The sequence below is a fragment of the Ranitomeya imitator genome, chromosome 6 (genome assembly GCF_032444005.1).
Source record: "Ranitomeya imitator isolate aRanImi1 chromosome 6, aRanImi1.pri, whole genome shotgun sequence".
Taxonomy (NCBI): Eukaryota; Metazoa; Chordata; class Amphibia; order Anura; family Dendrobatidae; genus Ranitomeya; species Ranitomeya imitator.
In genome coordinates this window covers 400421804-400436410 of record NC_091287.1, presented here as the reverse complement: position 1 = coordinate 400436410, position 14607 = coordinate 400421804, and the positions used below count along the sequence as shown (strand labels likewise).

Here is a 14607-nt window from a genome sequence, read left to right as displayed (position 1 = left end):
TACATTTGTATATGGCCTCCCTGAGTCAATACTTTGTAGGACCACTGAGAAGAAAATGGTATACCTGCACTGCTGCCTACGCAATCACCTATCTGCGTGCTGTAAAATGTTGTACCAGTGCCTTTACCTCCTACTCAATTGCATGGGCACTAGGGGTGCATAACCAAGAGAGTACATGACATCCAAAAAAGAAGAAAAAAAGTAGTTAGCACTCACCAAGCCCATTGCTGTAAAAGTCTTTATTAGGACATGGACAGGGAGAACATGATGGTCCAGGGATGACAGCTGTTACGCGCTACATGCGCTTCCACAGATCCCAATGGACTTTGTAGGACCACCTTTCACTGCAATTACCGTATTTTCCGGCGTATAAGACGACTAGGCGTATAAGACGACCCCCAACTTTTCCAGTTAAAATATAAAATCTTCTCAAAAGTCGGGGGTTGTCTTATATGCTGGGTGTCGTCTTATAGGGTGGGTGCGAAGCAATCTGCGGTCGACGTATATAGTGGGGGGGAGTGGTCCCGATGACGAGGTGAGGGAGCGCCTCACCAGGAAGGTGTAAGTGAAGCAAACTGTCAGCGTCTGGGATGCCAGGGTATGCAAAAAGAGAGAGAGCGGTGCTGTGCCTAGAAAAACACTCCTCTTTCACTCATCTGGCTCACCCTTGTATCCTATTGTTTCCTTCTCTGCCTCTGCTTCACTTACACCTTCCCGGTGAGGCGCCCCCTCATTGAGACCGCTCCCCCCACAATATGTGGCGACCGCAGATTACTCTCCATCTGCCCTATAAGACGACACCTGTCGTATAAGACGACACCCGACTTTTGAGAAGATTTTCAGGCGTTAAAAAGTAGTCTTATACGCCAGAAAATACAGTACTTCTGCAAGTCTTTTGGTTTATATTTCTACCAGCTTTGCACATATAGAGGCTGATATTGGTCCATTTTTCTTTTCAATCTAGCTCTAGTGCAGTGAGATTGGATGGAGAGTGTCTGTGAAGAGCAATCTTGCAACAGATTTTCAATGGGACTTGGGTCTGGATTTTGATTGGGCCATTCCATTTTAGCTCTGCCAGTGTGTTTAGAGTCGTTATCCTTGCTGGAAGGTGAACCTACATCCTAGTCTCAAAGCTTTTGCCGCTGCTAACAACTTTTCTTCCAGGATTTCCCTGTATTAATCTCCATCTATATTCTTATCAACTCCAACCAGCTTCCCTGTTCCTGCTGAAGAAAATCATCCCCACAGCGTGATGCTGCCCCAACCGTGTTTGAGTGATGATGGTGTTTTCAGGGTGATGTGCAGTGTTAGTTTTCTGCCATACATAGCTGTGGAGACCAAGGAGGTCAGCTGGTGCTCTAGTCCGCTAGCCAAAACCGCATGGACCAGGGATCATCCCACCGAACGCCCACACTCTTTTTACTGTGGGCCTAATACTACTCAGACAACAAAGGGTGAGGATAAAACGGTGTGGCAATACTTTATTGAACCACAAAACAGGTAAATAATACATAGAACAGTCCCAGCACATTACCCAAGATGGTGCAAATTTACAGAGTCTCACCCTTCCACTGACTTGCAAAGATAAAAGAAGCTGTGACTTTGTAAGAAGGTGGCGGAGGACCTCAAGGCTCCCTCTCTCCCTCTCTCCTTCCTTTGTGGCCCCGAACACTTGATATAAAGATGTTCTTAATATATTGTATTAACATTGTTCTTACTGTATGTGCCTTGTAATTCCATTTAACTGACTCATATTGATGTATTTGCCATGCGCAATCGTATGTAAATGTGTCTGTATCCTTTCATTGTGGGGAGTTCCCCTTTAAATTGTCTACGTTCTATGTCTTTCTTACTGTGTTAGAGTTAGGGAAAGGAGAGAGATAAGGATGTGGGCTGGGCCAGCAGTAGCAAAAGCAGGCAGGAAGCTGCTGCTCCAGTCAGTAGCCTAGCCATGTTGACCTGGACAGGAGTGTGGTTTTCAGCCAAGGCTTTGCCAGACTCCCAGGAGGGAGAGGATCTGCTGCCCTGGGCACAAAAGGACATTGCCAGACTCCCAGGAGGGAGAGGATCTGCTGCCCTGAACCAAAGATTAAGGATCAAGGATTAAGGACTAAGGATTGAATGACTGCAACATGGGCCCTAGGACTCTGGAAGGGCCCCTCGCTGAAGGGACTTTAAGTGTCCAGATTCCAGCGTGAAGGACTACTTGTTAAATCTCTGCTACTGGTTGTTGTGGGTACGGCTGTGGACAGTGTCAGGGAAAGAGCAGGAAGCTTGTGTTGTAATCTTCTTTCATTGTTTTCTATTATTAAAAAGTTTGTTCCCTGTTGGACTATAGACCATGCCTGTGGATTGTGTTCATCGGATCTATCTCTGTACAAGGTACTCGGGGTGTTCACTGACTGTTTCCTAAGTTGACTTGGCTGGGACTACCGCCCCAGGCCACCTTGTTACAACTTCAGAGCTTCCAGGGCCAAATACCAACACCTGTGGCACACACAAAGAGGACGTAACAACAAGGTTAGGAAGCTGACAGATCATTGCGGTACAAGGCCCGGTGACAGGAAAGGTCACAACTTGGCTTCTCCGAACATCTCCGTCGAGCCAGGTAACCAGTGTGTCCCAATCCTGGCTTTCCCAAATGTATCCATGGTGCATAGGTGACTGGTGTGTCCAAATCCTGACCTCCTCAAAGTTATCCATGGGTTCAGTAATGGGCAATGGAGCAGATCTGTATTCTTTCAGCTAGGGCCGTGGCTCCCTAATTTGGCATCCTGTAGAATTACAAATCTGTGTCCCTCGAGATGGAGCCATGATGTGGCAACTATCCTGTAGAGTGTTCCTGGTTGTGTTTTTGTAATGAGTCTGTGGTTCTTTGGATTTCTGGATCTCTTGGATATTTGGATATATATTTTTACCAAGGCATATTCCCTTTATAGAGCTCACAATTGTTATTTTTCAAGCCAGCATCCAAAGGTCAAGAGGAAGATGTGATCAGATTAGTTTGCATTGTTTGACTATTTAATCAATTTGCATAGGTTTTTTCTTATGTTTTGCAAGCCACAGGACCCAGGATAAACACTTGAAATAGATCACTCTGTAATTAATCTATATAATATGAGTTTCACGTTTTGTAATGAAGAACTTAAATAAATTAACTTTTTGATGATATTCTAATTTTGTGAGAGGCACCTGTATGAGACAAAAGTGGAGTTTTTTGGCAGGTCATATCAGCTCCATGTTCACAGCTGCCAAAATGAAGTATACAAAGAATATTGTAACTACTATGAAACATGGAGGAGGCTTGGTTATGTTTTGGGGTTGCTTTGCTACATGTGGCACAGTGTCTTAAGTCTGTGCATGATACAATGAAATCTCAAGACTATCAAAGCATATGGAGAGAAATGTGCTGCCCTGAATCAGAAAGTTCATGGGTCATCCAACAGGATAATGATCCAAAACATACCTAAAAACATACAAGAATGTCTAAGAGCAAAGCATTGTCTATGCTGAAGTGGCCTTCCATAAGCTCTGATCTAAATCCTATTGAACATATGTGGAAGAAGCTGAAACATGCAGTCTGGAGAAGGCGCCTTCACGTCTGAGACACACGGAGCAGTTAGCTCATGAGGAGTGGGTCAAAATACCTGTGGACAGGTCCCGAAGTCTAATTGAGTGTTACAGAAATCATTTGTTTGCAGTGATTGCCTGAAATGGTTCTTCAACAAAATGTTGAGTTAAGGGCACCATCATTTTTGTCCAGTACACTTTCATTAGTTTTTTTTTTGTTTTTTTTCTTGTGAACCACAATTCAAAACCAATGACTGATTTTCATTAGTTGATGTTCAGTAAATTTAAATTGAAAATTACATTTGTCAGTTTCAAATTATTTCAGTGACAATTGTGGGAATACTTACCGTATTTTTGGGATTAAAAGATGCACTTTTGTCCCCCCAAATTTGGGTGCATCTTATAATGCAGATATACCTTACCCAGTAGCATTGCTGGAGGCCGCAGGCTGGATGAGGGGGTGTCCAGTGCTGCTGCCGATGCCTGGCGGTGCCACGGGGTTGTCCAGCGCTGCGAGGGGGGTCCTGCGCTGTGGGGGTGTCGGGCGGTGCTGCCCGGTGGTGCTCATGCTTCGGTGGAGCCCCTGGCAGTTCCATGGGTTTCCTCCTGTCTGGTGGACTCCGGGAAAATGGCCGCTGGGGCGACACATGCACAGATGGAAATTTCGGGAGATGAGATTTTGGCGACCATTTTCCCAGAGTCCACTGCACAGGAGGAAACCCATGGAATTGCCTGGGGTTCCACCGGAGACCAGCATAAGCACCACCAGGCAGCACTGCCCGACACCCCCTGCAGCACTGGACATCCCCGTGGCACCGGACACCCCGTGGCACTGCCAGGCATCGCCAGCAGTGCCGAACACCCCCATAGCATTGGAGACATCCACAATTAATGCCACAGCAGGTACCTGGAACAAAGTGCATCTTTCTGTTTGGAGGACCCAGTAGGTGCTTTTTTTTTACTATTCAACATGGACAGGTTACCAATTTCAGTGAGAACTGTGGTGACTCTTTGGAGTAATAAACAGTTGCCTGGATTCCCTCACACATTGCAGCTGACAACAGGGGGAAGCCTCTGGGCATATGTATCTGTGACACCCCAGGAGTCCGGTTGCCACAATGGCATTGCCTCCCTCATAGGGAAGGAGCTACTGCAACCCTCGACCTACAGTCTCCTTCCCCATAATCCTCTAGAATGTAAGCCCGCAAGGGCAGGGTCCTCGCCCCTCTGTATCAGTCTGTCATTGTTAGTTTTGTTTACTCTAAGTGATATTTGTATTTTGATGTAACCCCTTCTCATGTACAGCACCATGGAATTATAATGGTGCTATATAAATAAATAATAATAGGGGGTGATGTCATGCCTGGAAGCAAGGAGGGATCCCCTTAGCACAGTGTTCCCCAAGTCCGGTCCTCAAGAGCCACCAACAGGTCATGTTTTGAGGGTTTCCTTAGTATTACACAGGTCAGTGAATGCTTGCCTGTGCAGGTGATGCAATTATCACCTGTGCAATACTAAGGAAATCCTCAAAACATGACCTGTTGGTGGCTCTTGAGGACCGGACTTGGGGAACACTGCCTTAGCAGGTAACATCAGCATGCAACACCTTTCCAGACACCAGAGCAGAAGGGGGAGCTCTAACACCTGTTTTAGGGGAGCTTCCCTATAAGTTCTGGCTGGAGGTGGGGTCCAGTAGTTAGTCTGAGTGTGTGAGTCTGAGAGGAAGGAAGAGGAGGCAAGTGAGGAGGACCTGAGGGATTGGAGCTGTGACTGAGCTCACCCCAGGACTGAGCGCCAAAGACCGGACACCGAAGTCCATGGTTGTGTGGGAACTGCAGGCCCAGCAACTAAAACCAGAGGGCAGGAGATTGCAAGTCTCCTGGCCCCAGCTAACACCCTGAGGCACCGCAGCATACTAGAGCCCGGAGTCACCACAAGGGAGTGACACCTGCAACAGGCTCAAGCTGCCTGCCATGCGGGGAATGTTCTATTTCATGGACACACAGCAATAGGAGCTTGTGGAGAGCCTAAGGCATCAAGGGAGCAGCACAGTGGGAAGCCTCCAAATCCACCTGGCTAGGTGGATCCTGAAATGCTTCCAGGCTGCCCGGACCTCCATGATCACCTGTCACCAGTGCCCCGGACTGTACCTGCAATTAAAGGTAAAGAAACTACAGTCCTTGTGTCCTCCAATCATTTCCATCTGTGGGGAGCCAAACCATCTCAGCTGCAACACAACCGGCCCCAGCGGTCCCCTTAAGTAGTGTCGGCCATCTATAGCCAAACACCACAGGTGGCGTCATATGAAATCCCTTACAAACATTCCTGTAACAACCCTTCCGGCATCACTGCATGGCCTTCCATCCCCCACCTGCTTGATACATCAGCTCACTCACCCTGTGCCATCTGTCTGCTGCTGGCTCCATGCTGTGTGCTTCATGGCCGCTTGCTCTGTGTACACTTTCTGTCTGTGTGCATAGAGGGGCGGCACCAGCAACTCCTGTTTCTTATTCAGTCTGTGTGCACCTCCCTAAGGTGTCTCCGGCCAATAGCCTAGAGGCCTCTGATTCTTAAGGTGTCCTCACCCATTAGAGGACGCCTAAGCAAACTTACTTCCTCAGTCAGTACGTTGCTGCTGAGGTGTCTGGTTCTGTCTCTGTGTCCGCCACCCAGTGAGGCAAAGTACCCTGGTCTGTGTTCGCCACCCAGTGAGGCGTCATACCCTGGTCTGAATCTGTGTTCCGTTACTTCTGTGTCTGAACTCTGGTCTATGTCCGTTCCTGTCTGTCTCCTGTCTGGTTTATGTCTGTTCCTGTTCCTGCTTTGGTTGTTGCCATTCCCACTCTGCTGTGTGTATCTCTGCGCTATCTCTCTGCTCTGCTTGCCACTATCTGTGGTTCTGCACTTCTCTGCTCTGGTTGCCACTACCTGTGGCTTTGTGCCTTCTGGCTCTTGGCTCCGCCTCCAGGGTCTCCGCTTTTGGCTCCGCCTCCAGCATATCTGCTCCTGGCTCCGCCTCCAGCGTCTCTGCTCTTGGCTCCGCCTCTGGTGTCTCCGCTCTTGGCTCCACCTCTGGCATCTCCGCTCTTGGCTCCACCTCTAGCGTCTCTGTCCTTAGCTCCTCCCTCTCCTCTGCCTTCTCCTTCTTTACTCTTAGCTCCGCGTTCCTCTTTGCTCTTAGCTCTGTCTTCTCCTCCTCTGCTCTTTCCTGCGCTTCTGTTCTTGCCTCCGCCTTCTGCTCTTAACTCCACCTCCTGTGGTTCTGCTTTGCATCCGCTCTTGCGGCATTGCTATATCTCTGTTCTGCAACTTGCCGTACAGGTCTCTACCTGTCTCTTTATATTCAGCAGTCCGAACAGGTCTCTACCTGTTTCCATATACCCTCCAGTCTGAACAGGATCTTACCTGTCTCCATACACCTGCCTGTCTGCCAGAGTGCCAGCCGTACCCTCCTGTCTGCCAGTATCTCAGTCAAGCCAGTCTGCCCGTCAGGGCCTCTGCCGTACCCATCTGTCAGCCAGTGTCACTGCCGTGCCTGCCTGCCTGTGTTCTGTGCCTCGGGATCAGCATCCACAGTCAGACTCCACCCTGGAGTGGTACCTGGTAGCTACCTGCCACACAAGTCTGACCTCACCATCAGAGGCTCCAGCGAACACCTGGGAAGCTACTTAGTTACGCCCCTTCCAGGGAAGTCTGGTCTGTGGTCCAGTGGGGCCACACCCCCGCACGTCTGCACCAACCAGTCTGGACGCGAGCGTTACATTTCCCTCATCACTTTTATTGCATGCCCAGGGCCACAGACCGGGTCACTGCTGCCGTGACCACCCCTTTAAGAATCATCCGACCTGGTTCCGAGTACCCCATGGTCCTAGCGGGTGTCGCATATCACTGTAAATAAGTTTTAGGCAGGTGTTGAAAAAAGCTGTAACGTAACAGTGTTTATTACTGGGAAGCCGCAGCGGCACACCACAGATTGGAACACCCCTCATCCCATCCTGCCTCCTCCAGCAGCGACAATGGGACCCCGCTTCACCGCAGCAACCACCCCCAGTAAGCAATAAGATGAATGGATTATAAGAAGCACCACCATTTTATAAAAAAAATACTATTTTTTTTCTCAAAAATCCGGAGCATCTTATAATCCGATAAATACGGTACTTTAATAGAAGGGTACTAACAATTTTGTCCGCATGTGAATGTCTTTTAAGTTTACGCTATCTATGGTGACTAGTAGTTTTAACAACGTCTCAGTTGTCTAGTGGGTCAATAATGCTTCTGCCATCCATAGAATAAGTAAATAATAGCCCTCTTGTCTTGGGATCAAAAACAGCCTAGTGGGTTAGTAATAATATCCCAGGGTGATATGCCAGAAGAACCTTGTTGACTGTGTCCGGGGATTTGTCAGCCTTGATTGAAGACAAGTTCATGACAAGAAGTAATTTCACACAAAGGACATTGTAAAATGATTACTGTTGCTATAATTATATAATTATATTAATGACGATAGAACACACCAGGGAACTATACAGATATTCTTTACTATGAATGTAAAAATGCTCTGTTTATTTTATATTATAGTTATTACTTTTACTGCCTGTTTATTCATATAGCACAGATATACCAATATTTTCAATATTAGAAGATACAGATATTTATGTATTTTTACTTTTCCATTATTAAAATCATAATTATTCAGAATATAATGGCTATATATAATATATACACATGCTATTGTGCAGCACCTCTAGTCCCCACCCATAATTACAGCCCTATATAAACGAACGACGTCTTATTTTCACAAGTACGATCCCACGCTTATAGTGCAGTCTCATTCTGGTATTGTTGGGAGCTTTATCTGGATCCAGTTTCAGAGCAAACGCTGGCAGCTAATGTCAATTAAACATTCAGTATGATCATTCATTTTAGAATGGAAGTTGTCTACTTGTCCATCGTTGTTAATAATATTAGTGCTAATGGTTCTTTGGAAAATGATAAGGAATCTGATTTCTCTGAAGGCAGAATGGTCTTCTTATACATTTTCATCCCTCTGATTACTTCCATGACAGTTTTTGGTAACACTTTAGTCATTTTAGCCTTTATTTTCGACAAAAGACTTAGAAACCAGAGTAACTTTTTCTTTCTCAATCTCGCTATCTGTGACTTTTTCATTGGTAAGTCTTTAAGCAAAATGTATTAGCAGTAAAATCCTGCTTAGATTAGAGAATATCTTTTTTGTTACATTTTTTTCTTTAACTGCCATTTGTTAACAATAGAAAATGATTAATAATGACTTTGTCTACAAAGAAAGTTGTATTCATTAGCATAGCATTGTTATGATAATCTATTATCATAACGTAATATGTTATGCTGCAGTATTATTGAAACGGTCTTTTCTCTGTTTGTGCTGTTATGTCCAATCCTTGCTCTATCATGTAGTTTCTGAGCACCGATCTTTGGGAATATTGAGGACTTTATACTCACAAAAGCCTGTCTATATACACAATATGTGCATTTGGAAGCATCATTAAAGTACAATATTTGCCCAGAAATGTAATCAAACAGGATGTTAAATATTACATTTTGACAGTTTGAGCATTATCGCCTTAATTCATGTGGGGTTTTTTAAGTCTTTTTTGTCTTGTCTTTTACATTGGCAGATTTTGTGCCAAATTCATCAGAATAAGAGCTCAATATTTATTGAATTGCCAGAAATTCAAAGATGCTTTTTGTTTCGCTCTTTTGTTTTTTATTTTTTACAACTTTTTCTAGTAAATAGTTGCATGATCCTTTTAATAAGCATAAATTTAGCTCTTTAATGTTCAACTGTCTAAAATAAAACTAACCAGAATTTGTAGTTCCCTAGGGTGCTGGAGTTCAGTTGTGCAAAAATATTGTGACATTTTGAAAAGTGTCTTATGATCAAATAGGTTAAAAGAGCTGGATAACCAAAAACAGGCACATAATGCAAAAACAAAAAAAATCAGATAAAACCAGGTAAAATTAACTTGAAATTGAAATAATGAATACGGCACAAATAAAATAAGTCATTATTAGAATAATTTTTACTCCAGAAAAAAGGCACAAAAGCAAGGCTGAATAATCCCCTGAATGTATTTAATTACATGAGATCCCACAATTATATAAGCAAAAATTAAGTACTATTTGTGAGGGAAATCTTTCATGTACAGTGCATGTTGTGAGCGGTTGCCGTATATGGAGTAGTCTGAGGAGCCGAGTCCCTGTTATAAAAGCAGTTAACAACTGTGTTACACCTCTGGCATCTGCTCGTAACAGTAGTGATCAGTCCAAAGCTCTGATCACCGCTGTTAACCTCTTAATAGTTGTTAGGTTTTAGGCCTCTTGATTAGAGATCAGAGAACCTGAACTGTAAAGTTTTGGGTTTCGGGTCCAGTACTGAACTCTAAACACGGACTTCTCCTGGAAGTCTGTTTTACATTTCAGGGAAGAGAGAGAGATAGAGATTTTCCAGCTCCAAAGTTTGGATCTCCATTGATTTCAATGGGGTTCAAGTTCGGGTACAGTTCTGGTACCCGAACCGAACTTTGGACTAAAGTCCAGTCAGACCCGATGGCACCAAACTCCTACAGGTACGCTCATTCCTACCCATGATGATTGTTTCCATGCCTTTACAGTCATGGCCAAAAGTATTGACACCCCTGCAATTCTGTCAGATAATACTCATTTTCTTCTTGAAAATGATTGCAAGCACAAATTATTTGGTATTATTATCTTCATTTAATTTGTCTGAAATGAAAAAACACAAAAAGAATTGTCCTAAAGCCAAATTGGATATAATTCCACAAAAATTGACAAGAGATTTCAACGCAAGATTGTGCAGATGTTGGATAAAGAATCTTGACTAACATGGAACCTCCGCCATGTTTGACTGTAGGGACCGTGTTCTTTTCTTTGAATGCCTCTTTTTTTCTCCTTTAAACTTTATGTTGATGCCTTTGCCCAAAAAGCTCTACTTTTGTCTCATCTGACCAGAGAACATTCTTCCAAAACGTTTTAGGCTTTTTCAGGTAAGTTTTGGCAAACTCCAGCCTGGCTTTTTTATGTCTCGGGGTAAGAAGTGGGGTCTTCCTGGGTCTCCTACCATACAGTCCCTTTTCATTCAGACGCCGACAGATAGTACGGGTTGACACTGTTGTACCCTCGGACTGCAGGGCAGCTTGAACTTCTTTAGATGTTAGTCGAGGTTCTTTATCCAACATCTACATAATCTTGCGTTGAAATCTCATGTCAATTTTTATTTACGTCCACATCTAGGGAGGTTAGCCACAGTGCCATGGGCTTTAAACTTCTTGATGACACTGCGCACAGTAGACACAGGAACATTCAAGTCTTTGGAGATGGACTTGTAGCCTTGAGATTGTTCATGCTTCCTCACAATTTGGTTTCTCAAGTCCTCAGACAGTTCTTTGGTCTTCTTTCTTTTCTCCATGCTCAATGTGGTACACACAAGGACACAGGACAGAGGTTGAGTCAATTTTAATCCATGTCAACTGGCTGCAAGTGTGATTTAGTTATTGCCAACACCTGTTAGGTGCCACAGGTAAGTTACAGGTTGTTAGGGCTAGCGGAACGCACCAAATAATAAGACAGATAGAGTATGGTGCGTTCGCAGCCCGGGGTCCACCGTGCAGAGATGGAACCTGCTGCCAAGTAATGACGGACTATATGGCGGTACTCATAAGTATACACACGTGGGTTAAACTTCACCCAGCGTGAAGGAAACGATCCTGTTGCGTCACAGGATCGCCGTACCGCACATAGAGCGCGAGCAAGTAGTCAGCGAACTCAACCCCAACTAGGATTGAAGTCCGATTAGACCCTTGCTGGCACAACACCGCAACTGGGTGTGTAAGGAAGCTAAATAACAATATTAGGGCACAAGAGTGCATGCGGTGCCGCACTGACGAACGCCACTAACCACCCAGGCTTGGGTAAGGAAAGCACAGAGGAAGTGCACGGCGCCGTACTGGCGGTCACAGCAACTGGACGCTGTAATGTGTGATTCGTGCTGTAGGATAAGTCGGGCGCTAGATAGCAACCATACACCTTCCGCGAACAGACATTCAATAGGGAAGGGGTATCCAAGGACGACTTGCACTCACAACAAACACACGTAAGCAAATGTACACTAGCGCATGGCCGTGCGGTCATGCGCAGTTTATATAGTTGCAGCACAGGAAGTGGCCACAGAAACTTTGCCCTTCCAAGACCTGCCAAGAGGACCAATGGAATGTGCTGCAGAGCCTGAGCACATGACCCTCGATCTCCAACGGGAGATCTTGCCCTGGGCATGCTCAGTGTGTGCAGACAAGGACTTAGTCCCAGAGAAGTCCGCTCGCTGCTGACCAGCACTGGCTTTAATGGCAGAAGCTGAAGAAGCAGCAGTAACTCTCTGTACAGAGTGAGACTGAGCAAGACGCTGGGACCGACGTCCCTGCTGAGCAGACTCCACTGCGGCTGGATAAGAATGGGAGACCGCAGCGGAGATGGCTCGAGATTCCCCCAGTGCAGAAGCGGGAACTCGAGACCTAACACAGGTGCTGTTAATTACACAAATTAGAGAAGCATCACATGATTTTTCTAACAGTGCCAATACTTTTGTCCACCCCCTTTTTTATGTTTGGTGTGGAATTATATCCAATTTGGCTTTAGGGCAATTCTTTTTGTGTTTTTTCATTTAAGACAAATTAAATGAAGATAATAATACCAAACAATTTGTATTTGCAATAATTTTCAGGAAGAAACTGAGTATAATCTGACAGAATTGCAGGGGTGTCAATACTTTTGGCCATGACTGTATATTACAAATCCTTGTCTCATGTCTTATAATTAGTGATGAGCGAATAATGAAATATTCAGATAAAATCCACACAAGTAATTTTTAATATCCGTGTATTTCTACTGAATAATGGATCCGATGCAAGTTAATGCGAAAGCCGAATATTTTTCTGCTGGACTCAACAAACAGGTCTGGGGGCCTAAGAAAAAAAAGCTGAGCAAATGGATGGGAAAATACTAAAACAAAATGGGTACAGCATGGAGAAGAAGCTTGCATGCCTTTTTGACTCACGCCTTGGTAGATGAAAAGCTGGCAATTCATCTGCCGCATACAGTAAAATCACAGAAGGAACCGACAGGATAGAATAGATGGATTACGTACAGTATGTGCACATAGAATAGAGAATAGATAGCTATATAGATGTCAGTGACATACAATTAGTGCATTGTGTGTGTGCAGCCTACTGCACATGTATTTCATTATTAAAGATTATTTTTCTGAAAAAAAAATTGAGTGGGTTCCCGCATAATTTTCTTAACCAGCAGAGGGAAAACCGACAGCTGGGGACAGATATTTTTAGCTTGGGAAGGGGGTAATACCCTTGGATCTTCCCAGGTTATTAATAACAGCTCACAGCTGTATACTTAGCCTTCACTGGCTTTACCCCAAAAAAACTCAGGTAGGGTCCTCCTATAATTAATAACCAGTAAAGGCTAGGAAGGGGCCATGGATACTGCCCCCCCCCCCACTTCCCACGGCTAAAAACATCAGCTCTCAGCCGCCCCAGAAAAGGCACATTTATAGGATGGGCCAATTTTGGCACTTAGCCTTACTCTTCCCATTTGCCCTGTAGCGGTGGCAAGTGAGGTGATAGTTAGGGGGGTTGACGTCACCTTTGTATTGTCAGGTGACATTAAGCCCAGAGGTTAGTAACGGAGAGGCGCCAATAAGACGCCCCCATTTCTAACCCCATAGTCATATTGTATAAAAATGCAGACACCCCAAAAAAAGTCCTATAATTGAAAGTATGACACAGACTTCATTAACCCCTTAAAACCCCCAGAGCATTTTTCAGTTTTTCGTTTTCATTTTTCGCTCCCCTTCTTTCCAGAGCCATAACTTTTTTATTTTACTGTCAATATGGGCATGTGAGGGCTTGTTTCTTGCTATGTCGTGTAATTGAAAACAGGAAAAAAATCCCAAGTGCGGTGAAATTGCAAAAAAAGTGCAATCCCACACTTGTTTTTTGTTTGGCTTTTTTTGCTAGATTCACTAAATGCTAAAACTGGCCTGCCAATATAATTCTCCAGGTCATTACGAGTTCATAGACACCAACACATGTCTAGGTTCTCTTTTATCTAAGTGGTGAAAAAAAGTTCCAAAGTTTACTAGCAAAAAAAAAACAATTGCGCAATTTTCCATTACCCATAGCATCTCATTTTTCCTGATCTCAGGTTGGATGAGGGCAGGGCCGTATTTAGAGTTTCTGCTGCCCTAGGCACTTTTCGTGCTGCCTCCCTCATTGGTGAGTATGACTAAGGCTACTTTCACACTAGCGTCGGATTCGGCCCGTCGCAGTGCGAAGCACTCCCCCTGACGAAGCCGCTGTGGCGGCGATACGCGTGGGGCTTTCCCTACACGCCCTATCTTGTCCTTATGCTGGATATTTTGGGCATGGACATCTGCTTGGAACCTTGTGGCCAGATCATGTGCGGGCTTTAGCTTATCCCTTCTTAGACTCAGCTGAGTATTCTTGGCGCTATGTTACCTTCACGGTTTATATAGGGATCATACTTCGCCACATTAGCTATACTTTATATGAGGATAGTGCTATGTGTTTCATGTAGATGTTTATAGCACGGGCTTGATATGCCTCAGGTTATTGAGGTTCCATTAGGGAGCTCTTGAAGTGCAGCGAACCCAACCTTGGATTATTGTATTCATGTGTGTTTTGATCACAGCTGGGGCATATTTATGGTATTATATTCATATGCTAACCCGACCTATCATGTTCCATATATTATATTGCCATATAGATCTATATCCTGCAGATACATTTGTACAGGGGTGATTTATACACAGTGTTGTATTTTAATTGTTTTTATATGTCCTGTTGTGGTGTTTAAATAAACGTTTTTGCATTTTTCTATGATACATGGTTGTGCGGTCCTTTCTGTAGTCCAATCTTTCTTCTGCTTTGTTTGGGCCGAGATTCCGAC

General features: G+C 44.6%; 1 pseudogene; it reads left to right on the top strand.

Annotated features, from left to right (window-relative positions):
* Positions 1 to 8497: 8497 nt before the first annotated feature.
* The window catches only part of LOC138643402 (histamine H3 receptor-like), a 59236-nt pseudogene continuing 53126 nt past the window's right edge, over positions 8498 to 14607 (top strand).